Below are 17,101 nucleotides of genomic sequence, written 5' to 3'. Positions count from 1 at the left end.
TTCCTCATAGAGCTTAGCATAGCGGGTGGGTAAAAAAGGAGAGGGGGTCGGTCAGCCCCTTTAATATACTTTAGTTATGTAACGTGAATGAATCCTCCCAGTTGAGGGAATTACCCTTTTTGATAATTGGCTCTCCCGCTCATCAAACTTAATTAAGATGGGTGCTAGGGCGAATTCTATAACTGTTTTTGGTATTTACTAAATCCCCATTCAGCAATCAACCAGGCACAAACCTTGATTGTCTTGACGTGGGGGGACAAAAATTAACCCACAAGCGCATGCATGCGCCTTGGTAAATTGTTAAGCGCTATTTATATGGCAGACTTACGAGAAACACATAATTTAATAGTTATTTTGTTATTACAAGATGTCAAAATCTTTCTTCGAAATTATGTGTCAGAAAAAATTCCTTATAAAAACCACAACACAGAGACGATATTATTTTAGTTCGATCTTGTCTCGTTTTGAACTACAAGTTAAAATCAGTATTTGAATTTCAATACTTCAGTTGAATATTATAACTTGTAAAATGGGTTTCAAATTGTTAACCGTTTTCGGGGTTTTGTTTTTGATTGGTTTAATTGCCAATACGGTGGAATCAGTCTCCAGAACCGGTGACCGTAAGTTAATTATGTTACTTTTTAAACGCGACGTTTCATAATTCAACCTAGTTTTTTTCTTAAAAATCAATTTGAATTTAAAATTGAAGTCTGTAGGATTGGTAGAGATTAGGGTTTCATTAAAGGGAGGGTGAAGTAGAAAATCAAGTGATTTTTTATCGATTCTCCTTCTAATTATAAGACCAGTCTGCATAGTGAAACATTCAGAAAATACTTCCGAATGATTTTAAAATTCAAGTTAGGTTCAGATTTTAAGGATAATTTTAAACAAGGACTGCCGACCAATCGCGTAACGCCCTGCCTTTTTGTTAACAAAATTCTCGTGGCACGTTCCGTGTTGAATGAAATTTATCACGAGATTTGATAAAATTCACGCGCGACGTGATAATCGTGGCGCGAGACATGGAGCGAGAATTTTGTTAATAAAAAGGCAAGGCGTTACGCGATTGGTCGCAGGACCTTCTCTAAATCAGTCAATTATTTTTCTTTTTAATATTTACAAATTTTTAATATTGAAAAGAGTCTTGTCACGTCAATATTCAGCGTTATTTTCAAATTAATCCCAATTAAAATTAAAATTACTTTTAATATAAATTTAAACGAGTACTTGTTCTGGAACATTCCAGGGTTGTACAGTGGTATAGTTCTAACATGTAAGAGTAGAACTTAGCGGGAACACGAGAGATGATGTAGTGAATTTATATACATTATCACATGAATAAACGAGTTCAGTCAGAGTTTTCTCTCAACGGAGCAGCAAATATGTTGTAACTCCACCCAATTATGCAAAATTTAAGTATGAAACTAGGAATGCATACAGTTAACAGGAATTATTGTGTACTCATATCTAAAAGTTTATTTTTATACCGGGTTTGTGGTATTCCGGGCTTGAGAACTTACTAGCTCGATCCATAAAATTCTGTCATAGACGTAACATGGAGGCTGTATCCTATTCAATGTTGGACGGGAAACTGTCGTTATTCATGTAGTCCTTGCTTTTTAAGGGAATTATAGCATGAATTTAGTAAACATGGCTGAGAGTCAACGTAAGATTCATTTATGTCGTCTGCTCGCGGGTCATAGGTCGGGGGACTCGGGGTTTTTTTTTTTTTTTTGCTCCTTTATTTATGACGAGCTAGGGCCTAAGTGACCTTTCAGCTCCAACTTTAAATTGTTGTTGTTTTGTTTTCATCATTTCGAACTTAGAAGAGCTTATTTTTAAAAATTATTAATAAATCTAATAACAGAAAGACGGGTAATACATATTGACGTTGGTAGTTAATTATTAAAATTAAATTGTTACATAGATTTTCAGTCTAAGACTGTCAATTTGAGTTACTAAGCCTCGGACTTAAGCAGCCGAACTAGACCGTTGAAAATCTCTCCCGCCCATAGTTGTTCTATATAACAAGCACGTGTAATTAAACCACTCGGAAAAATAAAGCAGTAACTCCCTAAAAACCACGTATCTTTTTGAATATTTCAGATGAATAACATACAATGTTTTTGGCAGATACGTCGTTTTGCCATGGAGTTGTTTTACTCCGACATCGCGTGCAGTTCAAAAATAGTTGATATTGTATGTCACGAGATTCATCGACAAAATTTTGTATAAAAGAGCGTATTCCGTTGCCGAGTCATCACACTCTCTCTCTCGGAGAACTTCGAAGTCAACTTTAAACTCTACGCTCTTCAACTTGCGGGTAAGAAAACTTTGACTATTTTATAAACGGCACTTTTAACTTGTAGAAAATAATTCGAAATTGTTTTCTCTCTATTTTACTCGATTTTATGTTTAAACTCGTTTAATTTAGGAATTAGTCGGTTTAGTTTTCGAAATATGGGACTTGGGTTTCATTAAGTTAACTAATCGGTCGATATCGGTTTCGTCGGGTTAAATAATCGGTCGATGTCGGTTACATCGGGTTACATAATCGGTCGATATCGGTTACGTCGGGTTAAATAATTCGTCAATGTCGGTTACATCGGGTTTCATAATCGGTCGATGTCGGTTACGTCGGGTTACATAATCGGTCAATGTCGGTTACGTCGGGTTACATAATCGGTCGATATCGGTTACGTCGGGTTACATAATCGGTCGATATCGGTTACGTCGGGTTACATAATCGGTCGATATCGGTTACGTCGGGTTAAATAATCGGTCGATGTCGGTTACGTCGGGTTAAATAATCGGTCAATGTCGGTTACGTCGGGTTACATAATCGGTCAATGTCGGTTACGTCGGGTTACATAATCGGTCGATGTCGGTTACGTCGGGTTACATAATCGGTCGATGTCGGTTACGTTGGGTTACATAATCGGTCGATATCGGTTTCGTCGGGTTACATAATCGGTCAATGTCGGTTTCGTCGGGTTAAATAATCGGTCAATGTCGGTTTCGTCGGGTTAAATAATCGGTCGATGTCGGTTTCGTCGGGTTACATAATCGGTCGATATCGGTTTCGTCGGGTTAAATAATCGGTCGATGTCGGTTTCGTCGGGTTACATAATCGGTCGATATCGGTTTCGTCGGGTTACATAATCGGTCGATATCGGTTTCGTCGGGTTACATAATCGGTCGATGTCGGTTACGTCGGGTTACATAATCGGTCGATGTCGGTTACGTCGGGTTAAATAATCGGTCGATGTCGGTTACGTCGGGTTAAATAATCGGTCGATGTCGGTTACGTCGTGATAAATAATCGGTCGATGTCGGTTACGTCGGGTTAAATAATCGGTCGATTTCGGTTACGTCGGGTTAAATAATCGGTCGATGTCGGTTACGTCGGGTTAAATAATCGGTCGATGTTGGTTACGTCGGGTTAAATAATCGGTCGATGTCGGTTTCGTCGGGTTACATAATCGGTCGATATCGGTTACGTCGGGTTAAATAATCGGTCGATGTCGGTTTCGTCGGGTTACATAATCGGTCGATATCGGTTACGTCGGGTTAAATAATCGGTCAATGTCGGTTACGTCGGGTTAAATAATCGGTCGATGTCGGTTTCGTCGGGTTACATAATCGGTCGATATCGGTTACGTCGGGTTAAATAATCGGTCGATGTCGGTTTCGTCGGGTTAAATAATCGGTCGATGTCGGTTACGTCGGGTTAAATAATCGGTCGATGTCGGATACGTCGGGTTAAATAATCGGTCGATTTCGGTTACGTCGGGTTAAATAATCGGTCGATGTCGGTTAATTAAAGGGGATAACACCGCGTGTCACTGAAGATCTTTTCTTTAATTTAAAACTTTCTTTCTGAACTGAAAAGAAAACCATGTCTCGAGGAATCCTGATTTGTCTCTTATTTGCTTGTTGCGTCGCCATTTCGATGGCCCAACAAGGTGAAAGTAAGTTGTTTAACGGAATTTCACACGTTTCACTAAACTTTAAAAGAATAAAAATCATGTTTTCTCGTGATTTGAAATCAAATAATTTTCTTAAAGGGTGTGGTCCGGGTGATCTTTATTGTGAGTGCGATGAAAGAAAAATTGGTCGATGCGTAAACAAACTATGCAACTGCGAAAATGGTAATATAATTACTGAAATATTTTAAATCCTATAGAAAAAAAGTAGGGGCTGGGTAGTTCCAAAAGAAGAAGGGCAATTATAGTTGGCCGAAGTACAATCATGCAGTGGAATACATATGGTTCTTCTTTGGAAAATCAACCAAACTCGAGTACACACCCCCTAACACAAGTTATGATGAACATTGGAAAGAGTGTTTTATGGATTATACCTTAATTATATTAGCATAAGGGGGTCATCCGTAAAACACTGTTTCCAATCAATGTTCATAACTTTAACTTATGTTAGGGGGTGTACAGTACATCCCTTAAGGGGTCAAACAAAATCGGTGCGGTCATAGAACTGGTATAGATGTATAAAACATTTTCGGACTCGAGATTGATTGATTGATTGATTGATTTCCCATAGAACTTATTACCATCCATGGACCCCACTGCATGATTTCGGCAAACTATAATTACCCTTACCCCTTTTTGGAATGGGAACACCTTCCTGTATAGAATATTACTCCTCTCTCTCTCTCTCTCTCTCTCTCTCTCTCTCTCTCTCTCTCTCTCTCTCTCTCTCTCTCTCTCCCTCTCTCTCTCATGATCTGTAGACGCGAAATAAATGTCTTTCAATGTTTCACGTGTTTATATTTACAGATTGCTCTAAAGGTATTTTGACATCAGGCTTCGCTTGCAAGTGCCCAGACAAAACTACAAGTGTATGCCGAATCAGAGCCTGCAAATGTTAAGATTAATTAATTCATTATTAACATTAATTATGTTTGGTCAGGGATCCCTGGTTTGGTTTAAAAATGTTGATTTTTTTTTCAATTTCTAATAGGCTATGTATTTCTCTTTCGAATAAAGTTTGTTACGCGCCCTATAAAATTATTGTCAATCGGTAAAAATTTTACATCTATGACCACACCGATTTTGTCCCCACAAGGGAAGTACATCCCCTAACACAAGTTAAAGTTATGAGCATTGGATGGAGTGTTTTATGAATGACCCCCTTAATTAAATTAGTAATCATTGTATTTCAATGTTTCTTAATTTTTAATTAAGGGGACAATCCGTAAAACACATCCTTCTTATATATATGTAAAGCCAATATGAAATAGTATGTTCAATAAATGCGTTTCAAATCCTAATATGAAACCCTTCTTTATACTTAAATAAGTTTAAGTTAGGGTTAATTTACTTCTTACCATAATTTAAATTAATATACTTTCACTATTATTATTACGTCAAAAGGTTTCTTAGAAATATAACTTCACAAATCGAGGAAATGCCCTTGGAAAATCCTATCGTCTCAAAACACATGTCAATCCGGTTTAGGACTAAATACAGCGTGTTCTTGGTAAGTCTTCCAAAAAATAAAGGCATAGATTTGGTGATATGGGCTCCCAAACACTACACTGATTGGCCCCCAAAAACAAGGTAATAACAGAAGGGGATAATAGAAGATGTGTATCCTCTTAAAGGGGCAGTTCGGACCGTGGGACAAACGACGATCTTCCTCATAGAGCTTAGCATAGCGGGTGGGTAAAAAAGGAGAGGGGGTCGGTCAGCCCCTTTAATATACTTTAGTTATGTAACGTGAATGAATCCTCCCAGTTGAGGGAATTACCCTTTTTGATAATTGGCTCTCCCGCTCATCAAACTTAATTAAGATGGGTGCTAGGGCGAATTCTATAACTGTTTTTGGTATTTACTAAATCCCCATTCAGCAATCAACCAGGCACAAACCTTGATTGTCTTGACGTGGGGGGACAAAAATTAACCCACAAGCGCATGCATGCGCCTTGGTAAATTGTTAAGCGCTATTTATATGGCAGACTTACGAGAAACACATAATTTAATAGTTATTTTGTTATTACAAGATGTCAAAATCTTTCTTCGAAATTATGTGTCAGAAAAAATTCCTTATAAAAACCACAACACAGAGACGATATTATTTTAGTTCGATCTTGTCTCGTTTTGAACTACAAGTTAAAATCAGTATTTGAATTTCAATACTTCAGTTGAATATTATAACTTGTAAAATGGGTTTCAAATTGTTAACCGTTTTCGGGGTTTTGTTTTTGATTGGTTTAATTGCCAATACGGTGGAATCAGTCTCCAGAACCGGTGACCGTAAGTTAATTATGTTACTTTTTAAACGCGACGTTTCATAATTCAACCTAGTTTTTGCTTTGGTGCGCCATCTATGATGGCAAACCAAAGGTATAAGCTCTTTAACGGACAATTTTCGCCAATGAGTTAGATAGAGTTACAATTCAAATCGGCTTACCGCGAAACACATTGTTTTTATCAAACACGTTTATCAAAACATGACAGCGCCACCCTGGAGCCTCTAGCGGAACTAATTACAACTTTTACTTGCTTATTTGCAATCAGAAACATCGTTATGATTTTTATTTCACGTCGATCTCGAGATCTCGCGTTGTGACTCTAGGTTTCATAGATATATTCTATCTCATTGATTTTGGTGTTTAGAAGCCCCTCCTTTTTTCGGTGTTTAGAAGCCCCTCCTTTTTTAGTGTTTATTGGACAGGATTACTGTTGCTATGACTCCCATCTTTTCGCTTTACCGAATCCCCAGTGTCTCTCTTGTTTACATTTTTTTACCGAATCCCCAGTGTCTCTCTTGTTTACAATTTTTTACCGTGTTGTTATTATTATGTCGAGCGGCTCAGCCTGAGGGGTAATCTATTCAATAATTGATCTAGTTTAATTAATTTTAAAATTAACATATAATTAAATAAACTTCATCTCGGTGCGCCAATCCTTTAACGACAATTATGTATAAATTGACCGTGTATTGTGGCCAAATGAAGGATTCTAGAAGTAAGCAAAGGCTTAGCGTCGTTGAGTCCGACGCGACTGCCGCGGGCCGCGGCCGAGCAGCCGACGCCGCCAAGCTAGAAGTAAGCAAAGGCTTAGCGTCGTTGAGTCTCCTTAACACTTTGTCTATTAGATTCATTAGAATTACAGGTTTAACATTAAAGGTGATTCAATCTGGAGTCTAGCTGTCTAGGACATTCAGTAAATACAACGTTTACAAAACCACTGGTATTTTACAGAATCTATGCATGGCTAAATTAACTAACATTAACATGTTTTTCTACTAACGGTAATGGTGAATGAATCTGATTATGAAAGTATTAATTAAATTCGTAGGTTGGCATAATTTTTAACATAAAATTTCATGTTAAAATATTTGAACCCTTAACACTTAGAATCATTAGAATTACAGACCTATTTATATCCTCAAAAACGATTCTGATTACAACAGTATTGCTTATTTGCCATTCAAACACCGGTGTCGAAACCACAACAACGGGTTTAACATTAAAGGTGATTCAATCTGGAGTCTAGCTGTCTAGGACATTCAGTAAATACAACGTTTACGAAACCACTGGTATTTTACAGAATCTATGCATGGCTAAATTAACTAACATTAACTAACGGTAATGGTGAATGAATCTGATTATGAACGTATTAATTAAATTCGTAGGTTGGCTTAATTTTTAACATAAAATTTCATGTTAAAATATTTGAACATAATATCTAAAATTATGAATTTAATAATTCCTTTTGGATAAATTTTCTAAAATTTCCAAATCTCTGTAAACTCAAATTAATAATGTGAGCTATAAAATGTTTAGGCATATGTTGGAAATCATTAAGTCATTAAATAAATGAATCTATGCATGGCTAAATACAACATTAACGAACCCAGTGAAAATATCTTAAGTCAGGTCAGAAAAAGACAACAGGAAGAAGGAAGCGAGGAAAAACTGTTAACTGAAAGCCCTATCAAGAATGATAAAAATAGATTTCAATGTGGTAAGAGAGACAGCGTGATGTTGTTCTTCAATATTATGCTGGACAGAGTGGATTTCATGCAGCTCAATTTAGATGCAAACATTGCGATTAGTTTAAATTCATTATCCGATGAAGAGAAAGATTTCTCATAGAGCGGTGAATGAAATGACAAGTTTTAGTGGGGAAATGTAAAGCCCCGCCCATTGACATGCGCGGTAACCACTAGATATTTTACTTCCAACAGCGACACGTAGATGGCGCGAAAATCTACTCTTGGCGCAAAATTTAGAAAGCTTTGTTTTAGAACATTGGTGTTGCTATAATGTTAGTTCAAATCTTCATAAAATAAAGACTAACAGTTTTCTAGTAGCTACTTTGTTTCAGGGATCATTTTTCTCTGAATTTTTGCAGTTAATTACAGGATGAGGAGAGTAGTCTTTGTAAAGTGCGGCGCTTGGAGTCAATTTAGGTACCAAAAATGTAAATAATCACGATAATGAAACAGACTGAATGCATGTTAAACTAGTTTTATTATGGTCTTAACTTAGCATTGATATGGCCAAAGCAAAACAAGTTTAACATACATTCATTGTATTTCATAATCGTGATTATTTACATTTTTGTTTTTGTGCTTGCCTTCTTTTGGCAGACAAAAGGTATAAGCTTATAAACGGACAATATTTTTTTTCTCTTTTCTCCCTTTTCGCCCCTCTTTTTCCCCTTTTTGTCGTGCAAAAGCCCCGCCTTGTGTTTATGGCTTTACCCGCTATAGCGCCCAGCACCATAAGAAGCTGTAAAAGAGACCCACATTAGGCTTGGGATCCTAGAAAAAAGAGACCCGCATTAGGCTTGGGATCCTAGAAAAAGAGACCCGCATTAGGCTTGGGATCCTAGGAAAAGAGACCCGCATTAGGCTTGGAATCCTAGAAAAAGAGACCCGCATTAGGCTTGGGATCCTAGAAAAAGAGACCCGCATTAGGCTTGGGATCCTAGAAAAAGAGACCCGCATTAGGCTTGGGATCCTAGAAAAAGAGACCCGCATTAGGCTTGGGATACTAGAAAAAGAGACCCACATTAGGCTTGTGATCCTAGATAAAGAGACCCACATTAGGCTTGGGATCCTAGAAAAAGAGACCCGCATTAGGCTTGGGATCCTAGAAAAAGAGACCCGCATTAGGCTTGGGATCCTAGAAAAAGAGACCCGCATTAGGCTTGGGATACTAGAAAAAGAGACCCACATTAGGCTTGTGATCCTAGATAAAGAGACCCACATTAAGCTTAAGATCCTAGATAAAGAGACCCATATTCGACTTGGAGTCCTCCATAAAAAGTGTTCCAGATGAAACTACAAGATCAATACTAAGTTACTTTACTTAAAGCACCGACACCGCAATTGGAATTTTCATAAAAGGACGCAAGGCCCCCAGTCCACCGATGGACTTTAAAGAAAGTCGTTCAAACTTCATTAGTTTCAAAGTGAAATTTACAGACGTATTATTCTCCCTTTGGGACCGTCCATAAACTACGTCACGCTCTTATGGGGGGAGGGGGTTTGTAAGTTTGTGACGGTCCGTGACGAGGGGGGACGGAGGGGTCCTACGATGCGTGACGTCACATTTTAAATTAATTTTATTACGAAGTCAGTAAGAGGTCGATTGACCCTTTTGTTATAGAAGAAAAAAACACATCGTTTCAAAGTCCACCGTGAGAACGACCTCTGCAATAATTTAACAAAATTTTTATTCCATCATCGCTTAAATAGTAGAAACTGTAAGCATTTCACATACTTACCCGTACGTGTAGCCAATTTAAAAAGCGCATTTAAAATAAAGAGACTTGTTCACTGCAGAACTAGCTACTTGTACGCATAAGGACTGCTAAATGTAGTGTCAGCTTATCTCTCAAATGTCATTGTTTATTCGCCACTAGCATTAGCAAGGATGAATAGGATCCTCCATCCGATTTAAATGGTTTCGTTTCCTTCGCACATTTTTAAAATCTGAATCCCAAGCTCGATTAGCCTATGGTTTTCAAGTGACAATGTCGAAGACTATTAAGTATGCCCTATAACAAAGCTTTGTAAAAGCTTAAAACGGAAATGAACTTTGACCTTTCAAGTCGAGAAAAAAAGAAAGAAATGAAGAAAGAATCTCTTTTTAAATAGGCGATTTTAAAAATGACGTTTCACGGGTGCGCGCGCAGAAATTAGGGAGGGAAAAATGCCTTCCATCTCTGCTTTTTCCCCCGGCTACATATTTTGTATAGGGGACTTTTTAAAAAGGCCTATTTATCAAATTGAAGTGGTATATTAAGACAAATCATAGTCCGCTGGGGGGACGGGGGGGTCAGAAAATGCCATTTTTTGCGTGACGTAGTTTATGGACGGTCCCTTTTAGCAGTATATTTTATATCTATTGTATCAACTCTGAAGTAAAAATATTGCTGTGGGGCTAATTCTAGGCGGTGGTTGTATATTTGTATATTTGTATATGAGTACAATCATTGAATAATTTTAGTTCCAGTCACATATTATGCTACAAGTATCAATTTTGCATTAAGAAAGTCATTTACAGTAAATGTCCCAGCCCATTGGATAGAAATTTATTTTAATTACATGCCAAGCACCAAAGCGTAATATGGCCGGGGCCATCTTGTTTTCTTAAAAATCAATTTGAATTTAAAATTGAAGTCTGTAGGATTGGTAGAGATTAGGGTTTCATTAAAGGGAGGGTGAAGTAGAAAATCAAGTGATTTTTTATCGATTCTCCTTCTAATTATAAGACCAGTCTGCATAGTGAAACATTCAGAAAATACTTCCGAATGATTTTAAAATTCAAGTTAGGTTCAGATTTTAAGGATAATTTTAAACAAGGACTGCCGACCAATCGCGTAACGCCCTGCCTTTTTGTTAACAAAATTCTCGTGGCACGTTCCGTGTTGAATGAAATTTATCACGAGATTTGATAAAATTCACGCGCGACGTGATAATCGTGGCGCGAGACATGGAGCGAGAATTTTGTTAATAAAAAGGCAAGGCGTTACGCGATTGGTCGCAGGACCTTCTCTAAAACTATCCTTAAAATCTGAACCTAATATGAATTTTAAAATCATTCGGAAGTATTTCCTGAATGTTTAACTATGCAGACTGGCCTTATAATTAGTAGAAGAATCGATAAAAAAAATCACTTGATTTTCTACTTCACCCTCCCTTTAAGGGTTTCCAATGGGTCTAAAGGGGGTTCCATTAAGGGTTTCCAATGGGTCTAAAGGGGGTTTCCAATGGGTGTAAACTGTCTAAAGAGGTTCTAAAATGTTTGGAATCCGTTTATAAAATAAGATTTTTGTAAAATTTTCTTAGAATGCACCACAGACAAGGATTGCCAATGCGAGGTTTACACTCCTGATTATAAACCAGTTATCGTTCAAGGTTTATGTCGTCGCTGTTACAATCCAAGAGGAAACGCCCGCAAGACCGGAAGTTGCTGCAATTGCCCCATCAATTAAGATAAATAAAACCAAACCATATCACTACAAACAAACCTAACAACCTTGGGGGGAAAAAATTGTTTTTGTAATTTGATTTAGAAACCAAGAAATAAAAATAAGCTTGCATATTTAAGTGTAACAATATATCATATATATAACTGCAATTTATTTTTGTCAATATGCCCAATTAGGTAAAGAAAGACACCTACTTTTTCAAGGTATTTTCCTTCACCATAGTAAAACTAATGGACCCCTATAACCCAGGGTCCAAAAAAAATAAGGTCTTCGTCAAATTACCCACAGGTGCACGGTGGAAGGCCAACAAATAAAAGTCAACGAAATTTATGATGGTCTCCACATTACACCTAGTCGGTTTCATAATCAGGATACCATAGAACCAAAGTAGAATAACAGTAAAGTATTCAACGTATCATTATGAACTTTAACCCGAGATGAACTATAAGTCAATCAGGGGTTGGTTTGGCTTGACTTGGTTTTGATAAGGTAATTTGACCTTTCCTGGGAAGCTGTGACCTTCAAGATTAATATGACGTCATAAAATAGACTATATTGGTCCTGGATACCTTGCAATATAGGACAGTAGTTAACTTAACAACCGGGTCATTTTTTAATACTTAGTTGCTAAATTGAAAGAAATTCCTTATTGATTGATTTTGCCCCATGAGGTTACCAGTAAACAATACCTTTAACTATAACTCAATCTACGTCACTGTAACGTCAGCTAATTTATTTATAATATAATAGAGAATGGATCTATCAAAGCAGCAATTCCCTTTCATCGCAAAGTTCAAGGTCTGACATCACAGTCAGAACCACTCCTTTCAACCTCTTTAAATAGCAGCTATTATAAAACTATCCACGTGAAAGTAGATTCACGTGCGTTGTTTAAATACCTCGAGACTTGGCGCGTGCATGGAAATTTCGCGCCAAACTTCTAAGGGTAGTCCCAGAGCGCGTGCGTGGGAAATTTGTTTGCTAATATTAAATTTAGGCTTAAGTCGTCGTACGTAGGCGATAATAGGCGTTACTATAAAGTATCTTCGGTCTTGATCAACTTGTTAATATGGGATGAAAACCACGAGACATGAAGCATTTTAAGAATAGCCGTAATCACGTGGGAATTTAATTTTATTTTCTTGCGCTACATGGTACTCTAGTTTCTCTAGGTCACGTGAGTACCATATTTTCGGTCCCCCTCCGAATTTATAGTTTCGCCTATTGAACAAAGGCTTAGCTATAATAGTTAATTTAAATGTGTTTTAATCGCTTTAACTCGGGTTTAGTTTTTGAAAACGAAAAACAGGCAATACTAGAGGGTATGGAATATGTTTTATCTTTGCAACGATTTTCTTTTGTTCAATAAATCACGAGTTTCGCTCCAAAACAGATAAATATCCCTTATGCCTTTGAAAAGGTAGAAATTCGGAGTTTTTACAGATTAAAGTTTGATTCCGAATGAAAGACCCATGCAGGTTATCGATTCAATTCCCATTTATCTCTCTATGTAGCATTCTACTAAAATTTCTCGAGTTTTATTTATCTAAGAATATACTGAAATAAATCTTCAGCAAGTCTGGTGTTTGAGAGCCTGGTAGCTTCAAACAGTAAGTGCTACTTTGGTGTACCGGTATCTTTCCAAAACAATGGCTATTCACTAAAAAAAAAACCGCAAAAATAGACAATCTCTGGTGTTATTTCCTTACAAATAACTAACACTTTACAAAATCTATTGTAGAAGGGGGCGTTTCCTACTACCGAAATAGAGGGAGGGGGCGTTTTCTACTACCGAAATAGAGGGAGGGGGCGTTTTCTACTACCGAAATAGAGGGAGGGGGCGTTTTCTACTACCGAAATAGAGGGAGGGGGCGTTTTCTACTACCGAAATAGAGGGAGGGGGCGTTTTCTACTACCGATATAGAGGGAGGGGGCGTTTTCTACTACCGAAATAGAGGGAGGGGGCGTTTCCTACTACCGAAATAGAGGGATGGGGCGTTTCCTACTACCGAAATAGAGGGAGGGGGCGTTTCCTACTACCGAAATAGAGGGATGGGGCGTTTCCTACTACCGATATAGAGGGAGGGGGCGTTTCCTACTACCGATATAGAGGGAGGGGGCGTTTCCTACTACCACAATAGAGGATTTCCAACTACAGCGAGTTTATGAAGAAAGACAAAATTCTTCTCTGATGTCATACCCTTTCAAAACAAGGAACACTTAACATAATAGATTATAGTATTATCCTACTACAAAATAGAGAGTTTCCTACTACGGCGAATTTATGAAAAAACAATACCCAAAAATAAGCCATGCATCTTCAACAAGTAAATTTTAGACTATTCTGAGAAGGGATTTATTCGAACTTGAAATAATCTCGGTTCTACGATCATCTTGTTATGTTGCTTAGGACAACCGTTGCCTGACGTCACACGAGAAACGCCGTTGCTTAGCAACCGGAAAGTCTTCTATGAGAGAATATTCAAGAAGTCTAGGCAAAGTAATCTACCTTTTCAATAAATTCTTCAAATTGCCCGTATAAAGAAAAAAATGCACTCAACGCCTTTGAAACACGTTAAGCCTTGGCATACGAGGCCTTGGCCATTAAGTACAGTTGAGTTCATTTAAATAAAATGGGTTTTTGCGAGTCTCCAAACATACTTTATTTTCAAATAAGGCACAGCCTTTTTTTCTTTCAAAATAATTTCGAATTTACATACGACATAAGTAACGTATAAAATTAAGTATGACCAGGAATACATATAGCTACTAGGAATCATTGTGTGCGAGGTAAAATTCATCATACATAATGATTAGTCTAGCTGACTAATCCCCCTAGATACGTTGAATGAAAATGGATGACTACACAATGATTCCTAGTAGCTGTATGCATTCCTTACATTACTTATTGATGTTATGTCATTTATGATAAGAATGAAGCTTCAATTTTTAATGAACCAAAAGGAAAAGGGGTTGAAGTTTCTTGTATTAAAATGACATTGAAAATTAACTCAATTTTGTTTCGTATTATTGTTAAGGAATTCTTTATTTAAAAATATATTTCAAGAATTTTCTTCTCTATTTTTAATAAAAGATGAATTTTATTTATCATTGTTTAAATTCTTTACTGAACATTGTTATAAAAATATAATGAAGGTTATTAATATTATTGATCAAATTTTAATTGGAAATTAAATTTAAGTTATAGAAGTTGAAGTAAATAATTAAAAAAAAAGTTTGAATATTTTTTTTAAGACCTATTATATTATTATTAAATTTTTGGATAAATAAAAATTATTTTAAACCAAAGTAATTAATTTTAATTTAATGTTTTTAATTAAGGTTAGATTTTTTAATGAAATAAATCGCAATTAAAATATACTCAACAACTTCATCTACAGTATAAAATATTTGAAATTAAAAATAGAAATAAAATTTATTTCGGAATGAAAGGGTTCTAGATTAAGAACTGAACTCTGTTTGCTTAAAGGATTTGAACCTCAGCAAAAGAATAATAATTTCGCACTTTCAAAATTGCAATAAATCGAAGGGGGTAATCACTCTCGCTACGTTTAGGGATTAGGTTTTCCTGTTTTATTAAAGAATAGATTACTTCCGAGTGTCTGGCCCCTCGGGGTATAAAGTATTTGACATTGAAAATTCGTACGTCATTGTAAAGAAGGATTATTTGGCATTAACAACTCCGAAATAAAACGTTATTATTGCTCTGGCTCCAATGAACAATTTTTGTTAATTTAAAAATATTTCAATATCAAAGTTGATCGATTGATTTGGGTTTCATTTTAATTCTGACGTTTACGATTAAGATAGAAGAAACGTAACAGACTTAAGTATGATATTTACTAAATGTCAATAAATATGGTAGGTATTTATGAGTAAACCAGGGATAGATGTAATTTTAGAAGTAGGAATGGAGAACAGAGTAATCTGGGTGCCCGTCAAAGTCCCGGACCCCCCTTCCACGGGACGGGGGGGGGTATGAAAGAAGAGGCGGGTCATGGCGAGCGACAGAGGTAAAAAGGAATTACGTATTTTTCGCCGTCCTCGTCAGCAACGTCATCAAAACGTAGTTTAAGTCAGCCAATAAGATAATTTAAACTTTTCGTTACGTGTTGGTTGGAGGGAAGGGCTCTATATTGGGCAATGAGTCGGACTGAAGTAAATACTAACCGTTCTCCATTCCTGCTTCCAAAATTACGTCTATCCCTGGTAAACGTAATATATGTCAACAACCCAACAAACATGTTTAGTTTGCAATCAAAATATTCTAGAATATTTTAGATTTGAAATGGATCAATAAATCAGGGTCAAGGGTGAACGGGCGAGTTTCAGATTAAGGTAGAGAGCCAATAGGCATAAACACCCCATCCAGTATTTAATTATTTATGTATATTATTTTTCTTATTTAAATTTCATCAAATATGATATTTTAAAAAACTTCGCTGCTACTTCCCATTTAAGGAAGTAAACCATTAAATTTCATCAAATATGATATTTTAAAAAACTTCGCTGCTACTTCCCATTTAAGGAAGTAAACCATTAAAAAGCCTAGAAAATTCATTAAAAGGATCTCGAGTTGCCTATTAAACTTCTTAAAAAGTCTTCTAAAGTAATAAAAAACCATATAAATATATATATATATATATATATATATATATATATATATATATATATATATATATAAAGATATTAAAACTTTTCTAAAGAATTCCAGACCAACTTTTAAGATTTTTAAGTTTTTCAGTTTAGTCAAAAGGAAATAGTTAAAAATAGAAAGTAAGAAACGCAGTATGAAGCTAGTAGACGAATAGCTGAACCGAAGAAGTACAGTGTCATGATGAACAATATACATTTTAGGAAAAATTGCATAATGCATAGGAAAAAAACCCGAAAAATATTCCTAAACACTAACGAAATATTCCAAAAGAAATAAAAGAACCCATAGCGGAAGGATACAACTGCATTTTTCGAGTCAAGGGGCGTGGTCAAAGACAGTGATTAGTCCAGCTCTATTTGAATGAAAAATGACGTAACGTTTGCCTTGGGACAATAATCTATGGCAAACATTGGGAACAATGAAAATGATATCAAATTGTCATTACAAATACGAAATACAATTTATCATGTACCAAGACTAACACTAACTGATTCCTGACCTCAATTTCACCCTGAGTTTGCTCTACACATAACCCTAACCCTTATTCATCATTAAACGAGCAACCCTTGAAAGCAAAGGCTTAGGTTATCCTTTGATTGTATCTCTTTTTCTAGTTGTTTCCCAAACAACCTAGTCCTAAAAAAAGGGGCCCATCATTATATCTTGCTGGGTCTAGAATTTCTTCTAACTTCCGGTGGCGTGTATTTGTGTGGATCTCCCTTAAAAGGGTTACCAAGTTCTAGGGCCTTCAGGAAGGAACGCCCTTGTATAACCAGGGTCTACATCCGGTCTGCAAGGATTGAAAAAGGCGATGCCCTCGTTTCTTTTTTGCTGAGTATCTTATCCTTGAATTGCAAAACTAAAGGTAGAATCTGATTTAGGCCTTTGTCGATCTAGGCCTTGGTTGGTTTTGATATCGATATGTTTTTGATTTAATATATAGGTTAGATTTGAA

The 17,101-nt window shown here is 36.4% G+C and overlaps 1 protein-coding gene and 2 long non-coding RNA genes across 3 annotated transcripts in view; 2 read left to right on the top strand and 1 right to left on the bottom strand.

The window, feature by feature from the left end:
• LOC149615708 (synaptotagmin-10-like) overlaps positions 1–17,101 on the bottom strand; it is a 71,762-nt gene that overhangs the window by 42,306 nt on the left and 12,355 nt on the right. The window lies entirely within an intron of this gene.
• LOC149615710 (uncharacterized) lies at positions 4,079–5,294 on the top strand. The gene is made up of 2 exons (XR_016376043.1): positions 4,079–4,151; positions 4,794–5,294. It is a non-coding gene; the product is annotated as an uncharacterized LOC149615710 (long non-coding RNA).
• LOC149615709 (uncharacterized) lies at positions 6,118–11,578 on the top strand. Its single transcript, XR_016375900.1, has 2 exons — positions 6,118–6,272; positions 11,326–11,578. It is a non-coding gene; the product is annotated as an uncharacterized LOC149615709 (long non-coding RNA).

Source organism: Phalangium opilio, unplaced genomic scaffold (assembly GCF_054372755.1).
Source record: "Phalangium opilio isolate 3A_F unplaced genomic scaffold, DU_Popi_V2 ptg000217l_1, whole genome shotgun sequence".
NCBI classification, from domain to species: domain Eukaryota; kingdom Metazoa; phylum Arthropoda; class Arachnida; order Opiliones; family Phalangiidae; genus Phalangium; species Phalangium opilio.
This window is presented reverse-complemented; position numbering and strand designations above follow the sequence as displayed.